This window comes from Bufo gargarizans, chromosome 3 (genome assembly GCF_014858855.1).
Source record: "Bufo gargarizans isolate SCDJY-AF-19 chromosome 3, ASM1485885v1, whole genome shotgun sequence".
Classification (NCBI taxonomy): Eukaryota; Metazoa; Chordata; class Amphibia; order Anura; family Bufonidae; genus Bufo; species Bufo gargarizans.
Window position 1 is genome coordinate 274,145,176 of NC_058082.1, and position 24,063 is coordinate 274,169,238.

A 24,063-nucleotide genomic window follows, 5' to 3' on the forward strand; every position below is an offset into this window, starting at 1 on the left:
AAGAGGAGACTAGGAATGTTTTCCCCAATCACTGGCCGCCATAGCCTTCATTTAGCCTGTAATGGGAGCTATAAGAATAGAGGGAAGTAAAGTGTGCACAATAATTAAAATCCAGCCAAGGCTTTTAGAATTAATTTTTTTTTGTCCAACCTTGCCCATGAGAGAATCCTGAGTACACCTCTGGATGACAGGTCCTCTTTAATGAGGGTTAACATTTTTAGACTCTTGGACAACCCATTTACATATACAGTATGCAGGAAGATATACATGATGCACTGTGCAGTTTAAACACTGTGCCATGTATCTATTCAGGTTTAATATATATATATTTTTTAAATCAGATCCTTTTTTTATTAACATCGCCAATAATTGCAATGATATAATCTTACAGCATAGTATAGCAATGACATGTTTTCTTAATATTACATAAAGACTTGATCTGAACTCAGACCTTAGCATATAGAATAATACAACTTATAACCCCTGCCCCCCCATCCCACCCCCATGCTAATATATTTTTTAGAATGAAAATCAGTAAGAGTTCAATAATCAGTCTCATAGTAACCACACTATATGAAATCTCCTTTTCCAATTTTAGGACAATTGTTTGGCAAATAAATATAATTGTGAAATATTTCAAGAATATGAGTAATCACGACTAATGTGAGAGAGTACTTGGATGAATGCTGAATTACAAGGGCAAATAATAAATTAACTAATAAGTGATGAGACATCATCAACAAAATAAAGAGTGGCGAGTGGCCAGGCATGAAGGATGAGTCCTGGCCACTGGATTATAAGGGATGTTTCACATTGTGAAAATTTTGTGTTCATGTGTATGAGATGTTTGCTGTGTTTTAAGTTTGTTATGCATTAGCAACTTTTGGATACAGTTGACATATTAAAATAGATTTAGTTTCCTATAATATTTGAAAGTGGAGGTAAATTCATATTTCAAACAGCAATTTACAATATTTCACAGCTAAGACCTGTATAAATAACTTTGTAAATGTTTTGCAGTACAGATTTCAGGTAATAGTTTTCATTGAGTCGTGTATAGCTAATGTTAGAACACTAACAGATGCTTTTTACCTGCAGGGGCTTAGCTATAGGGGGCACAGAGGCAGCAGTAACACCTCTGCCACATAAGAAAACACTGTATTATAAATGGCACGTTGTATTTAGGGGGGAAGCTGTTACAGAATTTGCATTGTGGCATAGAAGCCTTAAAGGGGTTCGAGTTCAATTAAAATTCTTCCAGCAAATAAAAATGTCCTAAACTATCACAAGAAGTGATACTCTTTATCACTTGTCCTCAGGTCCTCCCCAATGGTGTTTGTTTTCTTGGGTGCAGCAATGACATCCCATGCACAATACATACAATATAGACAGCAGTCCAGTATTCTGTGTTATAGTGAAGACTTTATTCAGCCAGACATGGTTGTGCACATAAGTACAATTATGGAAGCGGTGTTTCAGGCTTATTTGAAGCCCTTCATCAAGCAACTTGTGTGCTGCACATGTGGACGCTGGCCGGAGTCCACATGTGCGGCACACAAGTTGCTTGATGAAGGGCTTCAAATAAGCCCGAAACGCTGCTTCCATATATGTACTGATGTGCACAACCATGTCTGGCTGAATAAAGTCTTCAGACTCTTCACTATAACACAGAATACTGGACTGCTGTCTATATGGTATGTCTAGAAGAAATTGACCCTGGGGTGGAGAAAGGGTCAAAACAAGATGAGCACCTGGTGAAAGCCACACAGTTGATGAGTGCTGTGACCTCCAAAATTATACTACTGATATCCCATGCACAATGCATCACCACTGCAGCCAATCACAGGCTTCAGAAGTTATATGTCGCACATTGCTAAGGCCCATGATTGGCTGCACAGTGACGTGTTGTGTACAGGACATCACCGGCGCAGACAGGAAGATGACATTACTGCTGCAGAATCGGAAAGGGACACTGGAAGTGGCAGGGGAGAAAAATTATCAGAAATGCAATAATGATTCTAAAAAAATAAAATGGCTGTACACCATTATACATACAAACATCAGAGCTAAGAAATGGGGGTCATTTTAGACTGAACACGCCCATCAACCTGGGACTTCTGAGCAGAGTACGTACGTAGCAGGTTCCTACACTGCCCTGAATATTGTAGGCTCAGGTAAATCCAAAGAGAGGCAGTGTACTAGTGTTAGGGACCCATCTGCGGAAGCCACCTTGACGCCTGGTAGATAGGCCCGACACACGTTTGATAAAATATGTGCGCTAAGAGCTTCCATTAACTCATTTATAGTCGGTATTGTACCACTTTTATTTAGAATGATCCCCATTTCTTAGCTCTATAGTTTGTATGTATAATGGTGTGCTTCATGAATATGCACCTGTGATTCTGAAGGTTCTGGTCTAAATTCTCTTATAGCAGAAATGCAATAAAACATCTCTTGTTATTTACTGTTGTTGGAAGAGTTTTAGTTGAACTTGTACTGCCCCTTTAAGTTATGTATCTGGTTTCCAGAGTGTATTTAACCATATATCGGGTAATACAGAAAGTCTGATAAACTGACATTTGCTACAAGTACAGACCTACAATATAATGTGGAATTACACAAACAAGAAGTAGCAGACTAAGCAGAGATAACTAATATATTGCGTTAACAATTTCTTTTAGTCTTTCATCCTGAAGGTTCCCTACCTTTAAATATCAGCTTTGTATAACTTTCCACAGATATATACTGTAGATAGTATCATATGTTCCCTTTGTGAACAGGAACAATCCAATAACAGACTGGAGAAGGTGCATTGAATTCAAATTCTTTTCAGCTTTTCTGCCGGACCTTACAATATAGACACAATAGGTAAGGATTTGATTTTTCCAAAGACTGCCCGGCTCTATTATCAAATTACTCTTAGCTATTATGATGAGTTATATGGAGATTGCAGTAAAAATAGATCTCAAATATGTGAGTGTAGCTATAGTGATCCAGTGTGAACCTACACCACTTCAGTTAGCCACTTTATTTACTACTTGCTTACTAAATATGAGTAAGTGATAAGGTCATGAATGTCTGTTTTTCATTTTTGGTCATACCACATTTTCGATAGTCTTACCACATCATAATTAGAGATGAGCGAATCGAAGTTGACAAAGTGGAATTTGATCAGAATTTCAGGAAAAATTCGATTTGCACCGAACCCGAATTTCCTCACGCTTCGTGGTAACAAATCAAATTTTTTCCGAAAATGGCTGCTGCACGTGTGAGGACATGGAGCAAGGAACTCTGGGAAGGCGGGATCACCCATAATGAAATGCATGCAGCCAATCAGCAGCCAGTCCTGTGATGTCACAGCCCTATAACTAGCCTCAGCCATCTTGGATTCTGCCATTTTCCAGTGTATTTAGTGCAGGGATAGATGTCAGCAGGCGCTAGGGACAGTGCTAGGAAAAACTTCATTGTGCCCAAAAAATTATTTACAAGTTCAGGGAAAGATTATTCAAGGTGTAGGGAAAGGATAGGGAGGAATCATTCCACAGCATTTATATAGAACAGGATTCATTAGGGGAGGTTACAGCCTGGGTAAATTCCTATTACACCTTGCTGTACTAACTAGGGATCCAAATTGCCATTATACAGCTCTGTAATTCCAGCAAACCGTTCTTGTTATTGAGGTTATAGCCATTAACAGGGTTTATCAAAAGGAAATATTTCTTTTTTTTTGAAACATGAAATTTATTGGATTTTCAATTTTTTTTTAAAGTATAATGACATCAGTACATATCAAGACTTGATTACATACAAAGTATGAGGGATATTGTGGGGAAGGGGATTGGAAAGGGGGGGGAAAGAGGACGGGATAGAAAAGGGAAGGACGGATAAAGGAGGTAAGGATGTGGATAAGGGAGAGGGGGGGTAGGAGGGGAGGGACATATGATAGTAAAATAATACAGAATAAAGGAACCAGATATACTGATAATACCTCTTATAAAAGGTACGTTTTCACATAGGAGATCAATGATTTAGTGGTATTACTAGAGACAAGATTAAGTACAGTACAGTAACGTAAGATAACGTAAGGTAACGTAACGTAACGTAAAGTGGTACATTGATGAGGATATTCACAGGTACTTATTATATCTCGATTTAGAGATTAGCAAAATAATATAAGCAATATAAGCAGGGTGTGATCTGTTGTTATTAACCAGCTGTAGCCTAGTTATATGGCTAGAGAATTTGTTACAGTGGAATTAGTGTGAAAGCTGCTTTTCAGCCATGTATCCCATTGATTATAGAATTTCCCTTTTTTCAAGAGAGCAGAAGCGGCTACACCTTCATACCAACAGTTTTCTTCGACCATTTTAATGACATCAAGGTTGCTAGGAATCTGGTTGGATTTCCAGTGGGTGGCAATAAAATGGCGTGTTGCAATACATATATGACCGAAAACAGTTCTGAAATCAAAAGGAATTGTCTCAATACCAATAAAAAGAAGTGCCAATTGTGGTGAAGGTACAATTGGGAATTGACAAACTTTTGAAAAGGTACTAAATGATCTCAGCCAGAGAGAATTAATCGGGGGACACTCCCACCAGCAATGTAGGAAAGATCCTTGTGGGAGACCACATTTCCAACATTCCGAGGTAGTATCTGGAAATATTCTATTCAGTTTCATCGGATGATAATACCATCTGTATAGAATTTTCCTAGATGTCTCTAAGTGAGAGATACATCTAGACAATTTAAAAACTACGTCAAGTGCAGATGACCATTGCTCTGTAGAAAGGTCAATGGAGAGGTCTTGAGACCATTTAGACTTAATCGTTGGTAGGGGATCTACTGAGGGGATAATGAGAACTTTGTATGATTTGGATATCCCTTTGCTGTTAACGTTATGGTTTAAAAGCCATTTTGTGAAGTGGATTGAGGATGGGTTGTCATTATTAGGTCTAAGAGGTTGTGTAAAAATGGTATTAGTAAGAGCATGTCTGATTTGGAGATATTTATAGAAATCCCTCGAAGGGAGACCATAACACTGAGAAAGTTCCGAAAAGGGTTTAAGAATGTTATTTGTGAGGAGGTCATTAATGTAATATAAACCATTCTTTATCCAAGTTGAGATATCTAGTTCTGGAATATAAGATTCCAGAATTGAGATGCTATAGCTTTGAAGGGGTAACGCAAATAGGTGACGTTTGTTGGTAATAACGTCCCAAGTGTTGAAGATGGCCTTAGCGGTGGACAAAGTACTGTTCGGAATGAACTTAAAGAGAGACATGGCTGTAAGAAGATCACTTAGGGAATGTTTCCCAAGAGAAAGTTTTTCGATACGAGACCATTCTTTTTGTTGGTTGTTATGCCATAGGTGTTTAAGTTGATCTAAAATTGTAGCTCTATAATATTGTATGATTGAAGGGCAGTTCAAGCCGCCTTCATTTTTGGGAAGGTATAATATATCCGCTTTTATTCTATGGTATTTGCCTCCCCATATAAGGTGTAAAAGGGATTTTTGCAAGTTCTTGAGGTATTTGATGGGTATTGGGATAGGTAAGTTTCTGAAATAATAAAGAATTTTAGGCAGGATGCTCATTTTTACTACAGCGATTTTGCCTAACCAGGAAATGCCTTGAGTTTTAAAGCTAGACAGTTTAGACTTGATGTCTTGAAATAAGGGGATATAGTTATGGGCGAATGATTCACTCGGAATAGCTGTCAGGTTAATTTCTAGGTAAGGGATAGATTTTTTAACCCAGTTGAATTGAAATGCTAGGTTTAGGGATTTTACAGTTTTTCCCGGAATTCCCAAGTTTAGAATTTGAGATTTTGTAGTATTAATTTTATAATAGGAAGCCTTCGTAAAGGATGAGAGTATATTACAAGTGTGAGTAAGGGAGGTGGCTGGGTTAGATAGTAACAAAAGAACATCATCTGCAAATAAACCTATGCGGTGGTCTTTCCCTAAAGTTGAGATACCAGTGATATATGGGGATGATCTAATATGGGTAGCAAGTGGTTCCATTATTAAGGCGAAGATTAAAGGGGAAAGGGGACAGCCCTGCCTAGTGCCATTTGAGATGGGAAACAAAAGGGATTTAAATCCAGAAGAATAAACAAAAGCTTGGGGAGAGGAATATAGGTTTAAAATACCAGATAATAAGGGGCCATTAAATCCAAATTTCTTCAGGACAGAACCGAGAAATCCCCAGTGAACCCTGTCGAACACCTTCTCCGCATCCAATGAAAGGAGCATGGAAGGCGTTCGACGGGTATGGGCTATTTCAATCAGGTCCAAGAAACGCCTTGTTCCGTCTGATGTTTGTCGGTGTTTGACAAAGCCTACTTGGTCAGAGTCTATCAGACTTGGTAGTATGTCTGCCAGACGGTTAGCTAGGATTTTTGAAAATAATTTTAAGTCAGTGTTTAAGAGGGAAATAGGTCTAAAATTAGCTGGTATGTTGGGAGCTTTTCCAGGTTTGGGTAAGGTAATTATTATTGCTTTGAGCATTTCTGTGGGGATGCCTTTATCTAGCATCATATAGTGAAAGCAGTATAGTAAATGGGGAGTTAAGATATGGGAGAAAGATTTGTAATATTCATTTATAAAGCCGTCTGGACCGGGGGATTTATTTATTTTAAGAGTGGAGATTGTATCAAGTATTTCTTGTGAAGAAATGGGTTTATTTAAAAGTGTAAGTTGAGATGGGGATAGTAGGGGAAGTGATATATTGTTTAAAAAGGAGTTAATATCCTCTGCGGTTGGTTGGTGGGAATTCGGGTCATTTTTTAAGTTATACAGGGAGTGGTAATAATTGCAGAATTCTTCAGCGATTTTAAGGGGATTAATTATTTTGCTCTTATTAGAGGACCACAGGAAGGGAATACGGGTGTTTGCTGCTTTATTTTTAAGTTTGCTGGCTAACATTTTGGACGCTCTATTTCCTTGTCTGTAGAATTGTGCTTCAGATTGTATGAGGTGTCTTTCAAAGTTATTTTGCATCAGGAGATATATCTCATGTCTAGTGCTGATGATTTTTTGAGAGATAAGAAGAGTAGGGGATTTTTGGTTTCCTATTTCCAAGGTTCTAAGTTTTTTGTGTAATTCTTCTAGTTTAAACATTCTTTTCTTTTTTTCTTCTGAGGAATATTTAATAAAGAGACCTCTTATTACCGCTTTGTGAGCGCACCATAGTGTTGTTGGACTGATCTCTGGGTTGGTATTGAGTTGGAAAAATTCTGCTAGCGCCTTTGGAATTAATTCCTTGTAGTGTTTGTTAGATAATAAAAGGTTGCTTAACCTCCATGGAGAAGAGTGTTTGATGTTGAACTCTTCTTGAATGGATATGGTAATAGGGGCTGATCAGACCAAGTAATCAGGCCTATCTTGGAGTCTACTACTTTTTGGAGTAGCCATTTGTCAACCAAAAAGAAGTCTATCCGGGAATATGAGTTGTGTGGATTGGAGAAAAAGGAGTAGTCTGTTTCAGAGGCATGAAGCGACCTCCATGAGTCAAACAGCTCCTCTTTGTGACATAAATCTTTGAGTTTGTAGTTGTCTTTTTTACTTACGGGAGAAGATTTGTCAATACGAGGGTCCATTACCATGTTAAAATCTCCACAGATGATGGTGGAACCTTTCTTTTGGGTTGAGACAAACTCCAAGATAGACCTAATAAAACTTAAAGTTCTAGAGTTAGGGGCATATAAAGACACAATAGTATACGGTGAATTATTAACTAGGCATGTAACAATAATAAATCTACCCATAGGGTCTATGTCTAGAGATAGAGTTTGGAAGGCGATAGATTTTTTAACAGCTATTAGAACACCCCTTTTTTTGTTAAAGGCATGTGAGAATAGAATAATGGGGAAGTCCTTGTGGCTGAGTCTGGAGCTGTCTGCTTCATTTAAATGCGTTTCTTGAACGCAGAGTATATCACATCCCAGTCTGTGGGCTTCCTTCCATAGAAAAGAGCGTTTGGCTGGGCTATTAAGGCCCTTAACATTTAAGGAGGCAATTTGTATGACCATAATGCATTAGAGGAAGGAAATGCACAGAGGAGATATAATATAGAGTGAACCTGCAAAGGTGAAAAATTCCATAAGTTACCAATGTACCACAAACAAATGGTTTTCAACAGGAGTAAAACCAAAAACATAAAAAGTATAAAAGTGAGATAGTAAAGTCCGGTTCTAAGTGAACCAATGCGACCCCAGGCCGCTATCATAACGTGGGGGGTGGAGGTGAAAGTTAGAGGAATTTGCTTCTAACATTATCACATCAGTCTGGAACTGTTTGGGTTAGACTGAAATTGGAACAACTATTTAGATACTAGCCAGAATTAAAATAGTTGTTTATCTGGGAGAGATATTAGCCTTGGGAGAGCCTACTACTGTCCATTCCTGGGCCAGTGTGTGGTGTTTTTTTCTTTGGAGGGCTTCTTGGTTCTTCTGAATCCTTGGTAAGAGCGTTCTTGGATAGGAAGTTCATAGCTTCTTTAGGTGAGATTAATACCGTAGTACGGCCATTGTAGTAAACTATGAGTGGGAAGCCCCACTTGTAGAGAATTTTTTGCTCTCTTAGTGTTTGTGTGATTTTAGTGAACTCCCTGCGTCTAGCAAGGGTAGCAGGTGAAAGGTCAGTGAAAAGTGAGATTTCTTGAAACCGTTCAGGGAGATCTGGCTTTTCGGCTGCAACCTTGAGGATTGAATCCTTAATATGATAGTAATGGATCCTTGCTATAGTATCCCTGGGTAGGGAGGCTGGAATAGATTTAGGTTTGGGAAGTCTATGGACTCTGGCTATTAGTAGGTCTGTGTTAGAGGCTTGAGGTAGCAGAGCCGAGAACAGATCAATCAAATAGTCCTGCAATTGTTCATCTTGAATTGTTTCTGGAATATTCCTAAAACGGATATTATTCCTTCTGGATCTGTCTTCAATGTCTGACAATTTTAACTTAAAGGGCTTCTGTCACCCCACTAAAGTGATATTTTTTTTTTGGGCTAGTGAAATTAGTTATATTGCGATATATGACAATATAATTGTGTTACTTACTTTGATCCGGCAGTTTCTGCAAAAAACGAAGTTTTATTATATGTAAATTCGGTCTCTACCAGCAAGTAGGGCGTCTACTTGCTGGTAGCTGCTGCAGAAATCCGCCCCCTCGTCGTGTTGATTGACAGGGCCAGCCGGGAACTCCTCCTCCAGCCAGCCCTGTCGGCATTTCAAAAATCGCGCGCCTGTGTTGATTCGGCGCAGGCGCTCTGAGATGAGGAGGCTCATCTCCTCAGCACTCCCTCAGTGCGCCTGCACCGATGATGTCTTCTATTTCGGTGATGTCATCGGCGCAGGCGCACAAAGTAAGTAACACAATTATATTGTCATATATCGCAATATAACTAATTTCACTAGCCCAAAAAAAAAAAAAAACACTTTAGTGGGGTGACAGAAGCCCTTTAATAGCAGCTATGTCTTCTTCGGCAGAGTTGTGAGCATCTACAAGGCAGTTATGGGCATTTGTAAACTCCTCCATTTTCTCTTCAAGATGAGCAGTGCGGTCCCCTATGGCAGTGATATCTGCCTTTAATGAAGAGAGAGCTGTCTTAAGATCATTGTTGAATGAAGATTTTAAATCAGACAGTAGCTCTTTCATATTTAAAATTATGTCCAGCTCACCTCCCTGGTGGAAAGAGTGATCCCGGCTCCAGAGGCCCTAGGGGAGTGTTCCCGTGGCAGGCTGCAGGTAAGTGAAGAAAGGTCCCGGAGACAAATAGAGTTCCTCTGTCAGCTCTTCTTTATTATTCAAATATAGTTGACAGACATAACCACCACATACACGGCATTGACGTTGACGCGTTTCGGGTGAGTACCCTTAGTCGTAACAATTTGCCTTATGTGAACCTTCTATATAAAGGGGTTGGACCACCCCCTCCCCAGTGACGAGGGGGGGAGGTCTCCAGCTCCATAGGTTACCACATAACATGGCACACCTTTTTCGTTTACTCCATTCATCCTGGTTGTAATTGAAGGCACCCTGTGCGGACAACTTCCCAGACACATTAACCCTGGAATTGCCAGGATGTTCATTCTCTGACAAAAAAGCCGCACAGTGTGAACCCACCACCATGCCGTTAATTAAAAAACATATGATACATACATAAAAAATGAAACATAGAAGTACAAACTAAACATAAATGACCTTCGGCCTTCTGACACGTTACAGTCCATTATTATACAGTGACCACAAAAGGAGATCAATTTACAATGCCGGTAATTCTTGGCATTAGTAGAAACATAGTAACTTTGCAATCCTGAATCCAAATTCATATCTATTCTATACACTGATGGCGGCAGTTAGGTATGTAGTGTATGATACAATACTCGACTTGTCATTGATCCCGGGTGCGCTGGATCGATCTTTTCCATGCGCGGCCGGAATCAAAGGCAAAAACCTCGCTATCCAGCCGCCATCATGTGTACGGATGAACAGAGATGAGTGTGTATACAGATGAACAGAGAAGTGTATGAGAGACCAGACAGTCCGAGCTACCAATAGCTCTATACTCGGTACCGCTGCTTTGTTGAGCATGAATATCATATTATGTTGGGGTTTTGACACAATATATTGTCAAAGACCCAACTACATTTTTTCAAGCGCTCACTGGTAAACATATATTAGTTCTTTTTTCAAGTTGAGACCTACTGGAATTCTAGTATCAAGCCAAATCCAGTAGGCCTCACGGAGAAGGATTTTTTTTCTTGAGGTCACCGCCCCTCCTGGGGGCCAAAACCCTCTCAATAGCATATGCCTGGAAAAATGACCCCTGGCGGGCATGTTTTTGTATAAAGTGCCTTGCTATGTTAGAGATATTTACACTATTCGGGTTTTTGATATAATTTAGATGTTCTAGGATGCGGGTTTTGAACTTGCGTGATGTACTGCCAACATACATCAGATCACAAAGAGTGCATCTGATGACATAAACGACGCCCTCCGTGTTACAATTTATGTAACTCTCGATGGGAAATTTGCATGAATGAGCTGCATTGTCAAATGACTTTGTTGGCAACACATAATCGCAAGTTTTGCAAGGATGACCTCCACACTTGGTAAATCCTTTATAGGTAAGCCAGTTTGGTCTAAAATTATTTCCCATACTACTGGCAGTGTAGAACGATGGAGACAGAGAGCAGGACAGGGTAGGTGCTTTTCTGGAAACAATTCTGCAACCTGATTTCAACGCTTGATATAAAATATCATCATCGAACAGAATAGGTAAGCATTTTTTTATTGTTGAACTAATTGCATTAAATTCGCTGCTGTATGTCAGAGATAGAGTAGGAACACTTTTCTGGTCGCCGTCCCCACATGCTTCCACACTGCCAGCAGGTGTCAACATACTTGGCCTGTATTTTGGCCTTCCAAACAGCATATCTTTTCTATCCTTCCGTGCTGCTATATCTCTCCCTCTTTTAATCATCCAAGCAGGATAATTTCTGTCTTTCAATCTTTTTTCCACTTTATTGAATTCATCATCTAGTTTTTCTATCTCGCTGCAGTTCCTAGCTGTGCGCATAAACTCACCCACGGGTATTGCTCTGACGGTATGCATGGGATGATGACTTTTGGCATTTAATATGGAATTGCCTGCCACTTCCTTTCTATAGGTAATGGTGTGCACTATCTCACCTGGAACCCCGCGGAGTGTCAAATCGAGGAAATTGGTATGGGATTCGTGTGTTGCACACGTAAATTTCAAGTTATAGTTGTTATTGTTTAAATATGCCTGGAGGTCTGGCACGGCAGACACACCACCGGCCCACACCATGAGCACGTCGTCGATGTATCTGCCGTAGCAGATCAAACCAGGCATGAATGGATTATCCAGATTGTAAATGTACTTCTCCTCCCAATATGACATAGTCAGGTTGGCCAGAGACGGTAAAAATCTGGCCCCCATCGACACTCCGCGGGTCTGTAGATAGTGCACACCATCAAACATAAAATAATTATGAGTCAGAAGGAATGCTGTAATCTGACAGACAAAATCAATATAACCGGAACTAAGTCCGGTATAACGATGTAGGTGGTATTCCATTGCCAGCAGGGCAACCCCGTGGGGAATAGAAGGATAAAGAGAAACTACATCAGCCGTAATCCAGTTGTACCCTTCCTCCCACCTGAACCCATACATAGCCCGTAATACGTCCCCCGCATCCTTCAGGAAACCTGGAGTACGCCTGACTAGGGGCTGGAGAACATTATCCAGCCAGCTACCCAGACGCTCTGTCAGTGAACCAATACTGGACACTATGGGGCGAAGGGGGGGCGGGTGGACACCTTTATGGACTTTAGGCAACGCATGTATAATGGGTGCAGCTCTTTAATGGCTTCAAAAGTAATAGGGTCTGCATTATGGGTTTTCCCTGTGCCCATGCGATGCAGAGGACGGTGAACTGTCAGCTGGTGAGCTGTGGAGAGATCCGAAGGCAGGGGCAGCTTCACTCGTGGGAGATGTAGGTTCCCGCGCGCCAGCGCCATTTTGGAGCGATGCCGGACTGAAGAAGCTTGTAAGTTTAGCAGGAGTTCCTAGTCTTCTTTTGCCCCTCGGTATCCTGAGCATGACGGGTTCAATCCTGCAGGTATCGGAGGAGAAGTTAGGCTAGTAATAGCTTCTGTGAGGAATCCTATGAGCCGCTTTGAGACTGTGAGAAGCGGAGCTACAGAAACATGCGTCCGCTCTGGTGCGCTCCAGGCCACGCCCCCCGGAAATATTTATAAGTCTTATTTGCCTTTGTGTGGTGCAGTTATATGTTCGAAAGCATTTTTTGGCTTCTATTAGTGAGAAAAAAGGGTTATTAGCCATTGTGTAGTAAAGTGTGAAAATTACAGTCCTTTTTGACTGGTATTAGTGGCACAATTTTTTTTTTTTCGTTCAGCGGTGCAGTTACATGTTCTAAAGCCCTTTTTGTCGTGTATCAGTGGCAAAAGAAATATATATTTGCCGTTCAGCGGTGCATATATGTGTTCTACAGCATTTTGTGGAGTGTATAAGTGGAAAAAATTAAATTATATTTGCTGTTCAGCGGTGCAGCTATATGTTCTAAAGCCTTTTGTCTCATGTATAGGTGGAAAAAATAAGGGCCTATTTGACATTCAGTGGTGCAGATTTATGTTCTAAAGTCTTTTGTGGAGTGTAAGTGGAAAAAAGAAAAAAGTTGCCGTTCAGCGGTGCAGTTATATGTTCTAAAACCTTTTGTGGAGTGTACAAGTGGAATAAAATAAGGGCCAATTTGCCATTCAGCAGTGCAGTTATATGTTCTAAAGCCCTTTTGTGAAGTGTATAAGTGGAAAAAATATATTTGCCGTTCAGAGGAGCAGTTATATGTTCTAAAGCCTTTTGTGCAGTGTATAAGTGGAAAAAAGATAAATATATTTGCCATTCAGCAGTGCAGTTATATGTTCTAAAGCTTTTTGTGTCATGTATAAGTGGCAAAAATAAGGGCCTACTTTCTATTCAGCGGTGCAGTTATATGTTCTAAAGCTTTTTGTGTCATGTATAAGTGGAAAAAAAAAGGGCTTATTTGCCGTTCAGCAGTGCAGTTATATGTTCTAAAGCCCATTTGTGGATTGTATAAGTGGAAAAAAGATAAATATATTTGCCCTTCAGCGGTGCACTTATATGTTCTAAAGACTTTTGTGGAGTGTATAAGTGGAAAAAAGAGAAATATATTTGCCGTTCAACGGTGTAGTTCTTCGTTCTAAAGCCTTTTGTGTCGTGTATAAGTGGAAAAAAATAAGGGCCTATTTGCCGTTCATCGGTTCAGTTTATATGTTCTAAAGATTTTTGTGGAGTGTATGAGGAAAAAGAAAAAATATATTTGTAGTTCTATGTTTTAAAGCCTTTTTTGTTGTGTATAAGTGGAAATAAATAAAGGCCTATTTGCCGTTGAGCAGTGCAGTTATATGTTCTAAAGCCTTTTGTGGAGTTTATAAGAGGAAAAAAGATAAATATATTTGCCGTTCAGTGGTGCAGTTATATGTTCTAAAGCCTTTTGTGTCGTGTCTAAGTGGAAAAAAGAAGGGTCTATTTGCCGTTCAGAGGTGCAGTTATATGTTCTAAAGCCCTTTTTTGGAGTGTATAAGTGGAAAAAATAAAAATATATTTGCTTTTCAGTGGTGCAGTTATATGTTCTAAAGCCTTTTGTGGAGTGTATAAGAGAAAAAAAGATAAATATGTTTGCTCTTCAGTGGTACAGTTATATGTTCTAAAGCCTTTTGTGGAATGTATAAGTGGAAAAAAGAAAAACATATTTGCAGTTCAGCGGTGCAGTTATATGTTCTAAAGCCTTTTGTGGAATGTATAAGTGGAAAAAAGAAAAACATATTTGCCATTCAGTGGTTCTTTTGCTGGGTTTTAAACTAATGGTGATCTGTGGATGACATTATTATGAGGGATCTGTGGATGACGCACTGTTATGGGGTTCTGTGGATGACACACTGTTATGGGGTCTGTCGATGACACACTGTTATGGTGATCTGTGGATGGCACTGTTATGGGGGTCTGTGGATGGCACAGTTATGGGGGCATCTGTGGATGACACTGTTATGGGGGAATCTGAGGATGGCACTGTTATGGGGGCATCTGGGGATGGCACTGTTATAGAGGCATCTGGGGATGGCACTGTTATGGGAGCATCTTTGGATGGCACTGTTATAGGGGCATCTGGGGATGGCACTATTATGGTGGCATCTGGGGATGGCACTATTATGGTGGCATCTGGGGATGGCATGACACTGCTATGGGGAGATCTGTGGATGACACATAGAGTCTTATGCTATGTGTCATCCACAGATCCCCCCCCCCATAACAGTGTCCCTGTGTAGTGAATGACCCCCAATACAGGGGGTGGGGGTTGGTATCTTGTTTTGTAATGGCAGCGGGGCCTGGTGCAGTCACTGTATTCTACTACACCGGGCCCCGCTCACTGTAGTAATCATATAGGCAATGTTAAACTGTAGATTCATTCATCCAGGCTGTAGTACGGTACTTACTACTAACTTCCATAGCAGGCAGGAGTCCGGGCGAGCGGACGGGAGCTGGCAGCGTAACTCACTACGTCACGCACCTGCACTGCCTGCTTCATTCATAAAGTGGGCAGAGCAGGCGCGTGACGTAATGAGTTACGCTCCCGGCTCCCGTCCGCTCGCCCAGCCTCTTGCCTGCTATGGAAGTTAGTAGTAAGTACCGTACTACAGCCTGGATGAATGAATTTACAGTTTAACATTGCCTATATGATTACTACAGTGAAAGGGGCCCGGTGTAGTAGAATACAGTGATTACACCAGGCCCCGCTGCCATTACAAAACAAGATGCCAGCCCCCAGCCCCTCCTCCCTCCCGCTGATACACACCCGGCCGTGATGTATCAGTGTGAAATTGCAGCATTAGCCCCATACGATGCAGTGCTTTTTTCCCCCCATTTTGGAGGGGGAGGAAATGTGTCTTATAGGGCGAAAAATACGGTAAGTGGAAAAAAATAAGGGCCTATTTGCCGTTCAGCGGTGCAGTTATATGTTCTAAAGCCTTTTGTGTCGTGTATAAGTGGAAAAAAATAAGGGTCTATTTGCCGTTTAGCGGTGTTATACGTTCTAAAGCCTTTTTGTGGAGTGTATAAGTAGAAAAAATAAAAATATATTTGCTGTTCAGCGGTGCAGTTATATGTTCTAAATCCTTTTGTGTCGTGTATAAGTGGAAAAAAGAAAAATGCTGCTGCCACCTCCCCACTCTGTCACCGGGTCACTCTGTGGTCTCCTGATTCTGCTGCCACCTCCACACTATGTCACCTTGCCACTCTGTGGTCTCCTGATTAGTGTTGGGCGCGAAATTTTAATTGAGGATATCGCCACTTCGAGAATTCGCGAAGATTTAGAATATAGTGCTATATATTCGAATTCTCGAATATTCTAGATTTTTTTTTCATCAGTAACCTCCCTTCTTGCTTGTGGACCAATGAGAATGCTGCAATGTCTTTGTCTGATCTTAGCAACATCCCTAGCAACCAATAGGAAAGTTGCCTTCCCCTTACTATATAAGTAACTCCCCAGCAGCTATTTTCTGTAGTTTTATGGAGTTTTGAGAGAGACAGCAGTGTCATCGCTGTACTCCGTGCTTTACTGTTTAATTATATTAGATAGTTAGTTAGTTAGCTTATATATATAGATAGTTAGTGGGAGATAGTCAGTGTAGCTTAGGTCGTGATATAGTGTAGCTAATAGGTTCCAGTGCAAGGTGTTAGGTAATGTGATAGGTTCTGCTGTCCATACATACTGTACATGCTACAGACATAGTGCTGTGATGTCACAATTTCACAACAATACTTAGTACACCAATCAGTAATATGTAATCAGACCTGCTAAAATGTGAAGTTGCACGTATTGCGCAAAAAATGTGCATCATTAATTGTCGATTTGCGCAATTGCAAATATATTGGAGCACTCTATCAGCATATAAAGCTATTGCCGTGCCAACCATTTTCTCCAGTCTCAGGAAACTTCTAGCAGCTTGAAAAATGTAGCAGCAGTGAGCCACGCCTGTATTATGCACGAAATACGCGCATATTACATTGCTGATTTTCGCAATCAAGAAAATAATCACCAATTCTCGAATTCACGAATATATGACGAATATTCACCCAAATATTCACGAAATATTGCGAATTTGAATATTGCCCCGTCGTTTATCACTACTCCTGATGCTGTTGTCACCTCCACACTATGTCACCTTGCCACTCTGTGGTCTCCTGCTGCTGCTTCCACCTCTACACCGTCATTGTGCCACTCTGTGGCCTCCTGATGCTGCTGCCACCTCCACACTGTCATTGTGCCACTCTGTGGCCTCCTCCTGATGCTGGTGCCACCTCCAGACTTTGTCATTGGGCCACTCTGTAGTATCCTCATGCTGCTTCCACCTCACCACTTTGTCACAGGGCCACTCTGTGGAATTCTCATGCTGTTCCCACCCTCCCCATTTCATGACTGGGCCATTATTTTGCTTTTCGGCCTGGCTGACATCATAATTTATCTGACCCCTCTTCAGATCTGTCAGAAGGAAGGAAAAATGAGACGCACAACGGATCCTGTCTGTGTAGCAGCTGTAAGGCCTGTATAGTCCCATCAGAATTGGCTTGTGATTTGGTAGCCAAAAGCAGGAGTGGGTGCAAAACGCAAAAGACATGCAAATATTCCATTCACGTGTCATCTGTTTTGGATCCACTCCTGTTTTTTTGGGCATTAGCAATACTGATGGATTTCTGACCAAATGCTGACTGAAAGAAGGCGGATGCTCAACAAACAAGATCCATTTTTTGGGGGTTATTGTTCTGACGGATCAGAGGAAGGGCAAATTAATCAGTGACGTCAACACAAACTTACTGCTGACACCCTCTTCACTCTGTCGCGGGGCTCTACTTGTATAAGCATTTATTAGAACTGGTTCTGTAGACATCTATGTAGAATCAGCTGACGATAGTGTAAAAGGAGTGCGCTTCTTTTTGTCGCTAACATCGTCCTGTAAGGCGGAGTTGATACTTCAGTTATTTGGTCAGTTTTGACCCGGTGACTGCCCAAATAAATGAAGTATGCAGTGATTCTAAGAGCGATGCCTGTCATCTGCATGTCATATTGACTCACAGTATTATTTCACTACCAGAACAGACTCCCTATTTGTGTTACTGAAAGGCACAGTGTTCTACACCACCACATGAATAAATTCGGATCAAAACAGATTTTTTTTTAAAATTTGGCAAAAATTTGCTCATCTCTATTGATAATTTATCACTAATAATAATGATCATATTATCAAATTCTGATCTGGCGAATGGAGCTGACTGCATTTCCCTACACAATTGTGTGGCCAGGAGCACCACTGTTCATGAAAAACTTAAACAGGGGCAGAATGCTAAACCAGTACTCATACTTATTACTCACAGATGTTGGACCCCTAACAATCATAAAATTATGGCATTTAAAGGGGTTGTCCAGGATTAATAAAACATGGCTGCGGTCTTTTAAAAGCAGTACCACCCCTGTGCAGTGTGCAGTATTGCAGATCTGCCTCATTGACTACAAAGTAGCCAAGTTGCAATACCGGACACAACCCATTGACAGTGGTAGTGCCATTTTTGAATGACAGCAGTCATGTTTTTCTAACCAAGGACAACCTCTAACCCTAACCTATTAACTAGTTACAGAGACTGCTTCTATAAAATGGTACTGCTATCAGTCCCAAACTCAGCTTTTACCCTGTAAGTGTAAGATCCTCACCTGCTTTGCACTCCAGGGGAACCAAGAGGGGTCCTCGTGGAGTTGCGGGACAGGTTATGCGTGTCTCTGATGCACCAGCGCTGACCCCTTTGCGAGCCAGTGCGGAGATGCGTTCGCGTGGACATCGGAGGGGAGGACCGTCGGAGTCCCGGGGACAGAGTGGCCAGGCGAGTGACAAGACGCCGCGGCCAGGGTTGTCTCCGGTGTCTCCTGCGACTTCCGTTTCCGCATCTGGGTCCACGCGCTCGCATACTCGCGCTGAGTCAATCATGCGTCCGTGCGTACGCACGAGGGCAGGTTCGCAAAGGAATACACGGTCGCGAGTACGCGCTTCTTATGCACTTCGTCGACCAGTGGCGCATATTATACTGACTCACAAGAGCAAAGTGGATTAGGGAGCCAGCCATGGGTTAATCAACTTGTGATTGCCTTAGGCCTTGTACTCAGGTGCAGGGCAATTTGTTCACCTATGGTAGTGGACACTTGGCACCCTGGGATTGGTCAGCAGGCATTTAAAAGGAGGTCTCTCAGGGTGATCAGTGCCCACTGTTATTTTCCCTCAACCAGGTATAGGTCACAACTCCTAGTGACTGAAGACTGCCAGGAACTTTGTCCTTTACAGCGGACCCAAGATCTGGAGTGACTCGACTGCCAAGTGCACAGCATCATTCAGCACTGGTTGGGACTATTCCTGGAATCTCCTTGCCTGGTTTTTTGTTATTATTCCTTGTTACCAGCAAGTGTCCTGGACGTTTATGTTTCTGGTGAATAAACACCTTTTTGCTTTCATCACTGGTCTGTTTGTTGGTGCCTTGCATTACAGTAAGATAGTGGAGAGTTACTGACCTCATATGTACATTTTACATGTATGGTGGAAGTCAGGTGTTTAAATGGCCGGGTGCCTACTGTGTAAAACAGATCACAAACAGTTCCAGAAACAACCAGTCAAAGCAAGGATAGACATACCACATACAGTAACAACCTAGGTAGCTGTACAGAGGCCATGCAATTTCTGGGGGGAGGCTGGGGAGACTTCTATTTTAGGAATTTACTAGTGGTCCCTACAGTATATCAGGTTAAATATAAGAGAATATGCTTGCTCCTATTCATATCTCATAATTACTGGTACAATTATATAATGGTGAAGGATTTTCTAAAGAGTCATGAATGATGTGGTCCATGGCTAGGACCCTGCTGTCTTCAAACTAGCAGTTGGTAGACATAAAGCCCACATAAAGTGTGTCATAGAAAAACTTTTCAGGGCAGTTGGGAAAATAATTTTTGGGAATTAGCTCATCTCTAATAATAACTTTCATTCTGTCAAGTAAACTGCTTTGCCATTACAGAAAGATTTCAGTCACGTGGTGATTCTTCCATCAGGTATGTGAGCCCACAACTACTTTCAGTCCAGTAAGGACAAGGGTGGATAGACCATATTTACCATCAAATTAAAGTTGGAAAAAAAAGCGCTCATATACTGTTCTTGCCCTCACACATCTCCGTAGACATAAATATAAAAAAGTATGGGGGTCAGAATATGGCGATGAAAAGAAAAAAAAAACTTTTTTTAAAGTTCTTTTTTTCAGTATTAAAATGCAAGAAAAACTATACATATGTGGTATCACCATAATCATACTGATATGGAGAATGAAGGGCACAAGTCAATTTTACCGTATAGTGAACGCCATAAAAACAAAACCCATAAAACTGTGGTGAAATTGTTTTTTTTCCACTTCCACACGATTTGCAATTTTTCTCCAGCTTCGCACTATATTCTATGCAATATTAATTGGTGCTATTAGAAAGCGCAATTTGTCCCGGCAGAGGGAAAAACAAAAATGTAAAATTGATGCGTCCGGAAGACATTAAAGGGATTCTGTCACGAGATTTGAGGCCTATAACCTAAACATATGGCCAGGTCCCTACTAATACGCTAAATCCGAAACTGACCTTATTAAATCTGCCTGTGGCTCTATTAACATATAAAACAGGTTTTTATAACCTGTCATTCACGTACCTAATGTGCCCAAGGGGACGTCTCTTCATGCAGGGTGTCCGGCTGCAGCCATCTCCGTCTGGTGCCCAGCGCCGCCTTCCCACTAGAAATCGCCGCCCTCCCTTTCAATAGAGCCGCCTCCCTCACCTCAGCGCCGCCTCCCTCACCTCAGCGCCGCCTCCGAAATCGTCCGCTCTCCTCAGCCAGATCCCGCGCGTGCGCACTAGGTATAACCTGATGCGCCCGTGCGGACTCCTGGCAGCGGCCTCGTTGAGCAAAGTGCGCATGCGCTGGCCGGCGCACTTTGCTCAAACCTGCCTTGACCGCCCTATTGCAGCCATCCTCTCACAGCCGCACGGGATCTGGCTGAGGAGAGCGGACGATTTCGGAGGCGGCGCTGAGGTGAGGGAGGCGGTGCTGAGGTGAGGTAGGCGGCTCTATTGAAAGGGAGGGTGGCGATTTCTAGTGGGAAGGCGGCGCTGGGCACCAGACGGAGATGGCTGCAGCCGGACACCCTGCATGAAGAGACGTCCCCTTGGGCACCTTATGTACGTGAATGACAGGTTATAAAAACCTGTTTTATATGCTAATAGAGCCACAGGCAGATTTAATAAGGTCAGTTTTGGATTCAGCGTATTAGTAGGGACCTGGCCATATGTTTAAGTTATAGGCCTCAAATCTTGTGACAGAATCCCTTTAATTCTATAAGGCATGCTATAATTCACATGCACAAAATAATCCCTGTGTGGATTATTTTACTGGATACATTTTGAATAATCTTGCAGTGCAGTTTGCTAATCTTATATAGCACATATTATTCTGACCTGAAGTTGCTACCACAGAAAAGGGCAGCTGTCAAACTCTGCAGCAATTAAAAATTGTACACTCAAGAAATGTCATTCCGATAAGAATGTTATGCATTAACACCCATCCTCCTCGGCACTCTGTAGCAGTGCAGATAACGAATTATAAAAGATCAAAGAAAGATACCAATTTTCTTGTCTTTTAAAAGGATTATGATTCATGATTACAAGAAAAGATATTCATGCATATGGCTTACAGTCCTAGCTAGGTAACGTTCAGTAGTAGTAGTAGTGTTGAGCGAGATTATTCGAAAAGCAAATTTTTATCGCGAATATCGCCACTTCGAGAACTCACGAATATTATGTAATATTAGAATATAGTGCTATGCTATATATTCGTAACGACGAATATTCATTTATTATTATTTTTTCAACACAGTACACATCAGATGATCATCCCTCCCTTCTTCTAGCTTGTGGGCCAATGAGAAGGCTACAATATATTTGTCAGAGCTTAGCAACATCCCTAGCAACCAATAGAAAAGTTGCCTACCCCTTACTATATAAGAACCTGCCCAGCAGCTATTTTCTAAAGTTTATTGCAGTTATGAAAGAGACAGCAGTGTCATTGCTGTGCTCTGTGCTTTGTGTTATTACATTAGACAGTTAACTTACATATATAATTCAGATAGTTAGGGGGAGATAGTGTACGTTAGATTGATCTATAGTGTAGCAGATATTGCCGAAAATTCGCAATTGCGAACATATTGGAGCACTCTATCTGCATATAAAGCTATTCTAATGTTCTGCCGTGCCAACCATTTTCTCCAGTCTCAGGAAACTTATACTAGCTTGAAAAATTTAGCATAAGTGAACCACGACGGTAATTCGCACACATTACATGATAATACATTGCTGATTTTTGCAATCAAGAATATAATCTCGAATTTGCGAATATATGATGAATATTCTACAAAATATTCGAGAAATATTGCAAATTCGAAATTTGCCCCTGCTGCTCATCACTAATGATAAGAGATGAGCGAATTTTTCAAACATTCGATTCGGCCGGTTCACCAAATTTTTGGAAAAAATTAGCTTTGATCTGAATTTTATTTGCGGTGAATTGCGCTAAAAAACAGCTTATTTCCTGGCTGCAGAAAGCCTGTATAGTGGTGTAGAACACTGTGCCTTGCAGTAACACGCATATGGAGTCTGCTGTGGTAGTGAAATAATACTGTGAGTCCGTATGATATGCAGATGACAGGCGTCGCTCTTAGAATCACTGCACACGTCACGGGGTCAAAACTGACAAAATAACTCAAGTATGAACTCAGCCTTAGGCTTCATTCACACGTCCGTGGAACACAGTCCGTCAGATACCGGACTGGCATTCTGCTTAGTGCAGGAGCGCACAGCATCAGTGGTTGCTATGGTGCACTTTGTGCCGCCGCCGCAGTACAGTAATACACTCGTAATCATCTATACGAGTCTATTACTGTACTGTGGTGCTGGCACAAAGCGCACAGCGCCATAGCAACCAATGACGCAGTGCACTCCTGTACTAAGCAGGATGCCAGTCCGGTATCTCACGGACCGCGTTCCATGGACGTGCGAATGAAGCCTTACAGGTCGATGTTAGCGCCATGAAGAAGATCACCGCCGTCAGCTGATTCCACATAGATGTCTATAGAACCTGTGTCAGCAGTAAGTTTGTGTTGACGTCACTGATTATATTTTGCCTTTCCTCTGATCTGTCAGAACAATAACCCATAAAGAACGGATCCTGTCTGTGGAGCATCCACCTTCACTCAGTCAGCATTTGGTCAGTAATCCATCAGTATTGCTAATGCCCAAAAAATTTCTCTCACTTCACTAGACAACGGCAAATACGGTATTTTTTTGTGCCACTAATACAGGCAATAAAGGGCTTTACAATATATAACTGCACTACTGAACGGCAAATATATTTTACTTTTGCCACTAATAAACTCCACAAAAGGCTTTAGAACATATAACTGCACCGCTGAATGGAAAATATATTTTTCTTTTGCCACTATAAACACGCAACAAAAGGCTTTAGAACATAACAGCACTGTTGAACGGCAAATATATTTTTCTTTTGCCACTAATACACGACAAAAAGTGCTGTAATTTTAGCACTTCACCACACAACAGCTAATAAGCCCTTTTTTCTCCCACTAATACAACCAAAAAATGCTTTAGAACATATAACTGCACCACACAAGAGCAAATAAGATGTAGAAATATTTCCTTGTAATAAACCCCGTTAATGACTGTAACACCCCAATAACAAGAAGGGTTTGCTGGAATTACAGAGCTGTATAATGGCAATTTGGGTCCCCAGTCAGTGCAGCAAGGTGTAATAGGATTGTTCCTATTACCCAGTCTGTAACCTCCCCTAATGAATCCTGTTCTATATAAATGCTGTGGAATGATTCCTCCCTATCCTTTCCCTACACCTTCAATAATCTTTCCCTGCACTTGTAAATAGTTTTTTTTTAGCTCAATGAAGTTTTTTCTAGCACTGTCTCTAACACCTGGTGACATATCTCCCTGCACTTAGTGCACTGGAAAATGGCAGAATCCAATATGGCTGAGGCTATTTATAGGGCTGTGACAACACAGGACTGTCTGGCTGCTGATTGGCTGCGTGCATGGCATTGTGGGTGATCCCGCCTTCCCAGAGTTCTTTGCTTCAAGTCCTCACACATGCAGCAGCCATTTTAGAAAAAAGCGATGCATTACCACGAAGCGTGAGGAAATTCAGATTCGGTGCGAATAGATTTTTTTCAGAAATTCTGATCGAATTTCACTTGGTCAACTTCGATTCGCTCATCTCTAGATATGATCTTTGCATTTACAAGGGAACTCTGTTTTAGTTTTTTCAGGTTCAACATTTAAAAACTGCTTTT